The following is a 1555-nucleotide window of genomic DNA, read 5'->3' on the forward strand; positions in this document are numbered from 1 at the left end:
GCACGCTATGTCAGTTTACGAGAACAAGCCATTAAGTTCTTAGAAAATCTGTCAGATGACACTTTTAGTGTCATGTCACATTACTTTTTGACAAGTAACATCTTTCAGCTGATTACTGTCAAATTTTGAGCGGAATTAATTGAGAGGTTTCTTTCTGTAGACGATTTTAAGTGAACAATTAACCTTTGTATTTTTTGCAAAATGAAAAAAAACGAGTTTCATGCACAGATCAAACATATATATATAAAAGATTTAACGCCGAAAGAAATCAAAGCCGAGTTGGATAATGTTCATAGCACACCTGCATCAGTGTTTGCGACTGTATACAATTGGGTAAATGAATTCAAACTTGGTCGTACATCTACATGTTATACACCTCGTTCGGAACGTCCAATTGAGGCTGCTATGCCAGAAATCATCGATAAAGTGCACGATATTGTTTTGACTGATTGACGAGTGAAAGTGCGCGAGATTGTTGAGGCAATAGACATATCACATGGAACAGTAATTTCAATTTTGCACGAACAGTTGAATATGAAAAAGCTATCGGTAAAATGGGTGACGCGTTTTCTCACTGTGGACCATAAACGCGACCGTATGACAATTTCAAAACAACGTTTGGAGATGTTTCAACATTATCCAGATAAATTTTTGCGTCGACTAATTACTGTGGACAAAACATGGATCCATTACTTCACACTCGAGACGAAGGAACAGGCAAAACAAAGGACTTCACTAGGTGAACCAGCTCCGAAGAAGGCAGGAATCGTGAAGTCGGCTGGACAAGTGATTGCTACAGTTTTTTGTGATTCACGCGATATAATTCATATCGATTACCTTCCGTCGAAGCAAACGATAAATGGCGATTATTACGCAGTCCTTATTGAACCGTTTCAACAACATTTTAAAGAAAAAACGTCTCCATTTGGCGAAGAAGAAACTGTTCTTCCATCAAGACAATGCACGGATTCACACGTGCGCGGCACCAATGGCCAAATTCAACCCATTCCGTTACGAATTGCTTCCCTATCCAGCATATTCGCCAGATTTAGCCCTCTGCGACTATTTTCTGATTCCAAATGAAGAAATGGTTTGGAGGAAAGAGATTCATTACGAGAGAGCAGTTCATCGCCGAAACAGAAGCTTAATTATTTTAAAAGGATGAACAAATCATATTATTCGGACGGCTTGAAAAAGTTGAAGAATCGTTGGGTCAGGTGTATCGAGCTGAAAGGAAACTATGTTGAGAAATAAAAATGAATCGATAAAAAAAATGTGTTTTACTATATTTTTCTAAAAACTTATTAACTTGACCTCGTATCATTCAAAAAACCTTCACAATGCTATTACATTGTCACATACATTTATAACAAGAAAATTATAATTCTGAATTTTAAAGCTATATTCATAGATACATCTACGGCAGAGATACCTGTTAACGCGAATATGGTACAAAATTATTAATGTTATATGTCATTAGTAAATTATCTGTTATCTAATCAATTATCTATATGCACTACAAATGCGTGAAAATACTGGAATTACAATTTAATGT

At 36.1% G+C, this 1555-nt stretch overlaps 1 pseudogene; it reads left to right on the forward strand.

The window, feature by feature from the left end:
• Nucleotides 1–201: 201 nt before the first annotated feature.
• LOC108774565 (uncharacterized) lies at nucleotides 202–1083 on the forward strand (annotated as a pseudogene).
• Nucleotides 1084–1555: the final 472 nt, after the last annotated feature.

This window comes from Cyphomyrmex costatus, unplaced genomic scaffold (assembly GCF_001594065.2).
Source record: "Cyphomyrmex costatus isolate MS0001 unplaced genomic scaffold, Ccosl1.0 scaffold2624, whole genome shotgun sequence".
Taxonomy (NCBI): Eukaryota; Metazoa; Arthropoda; class Insecta; order Hymenoptera; family Formicidae; genus Cyphomyrmex; species Cyphomyrmex costatus.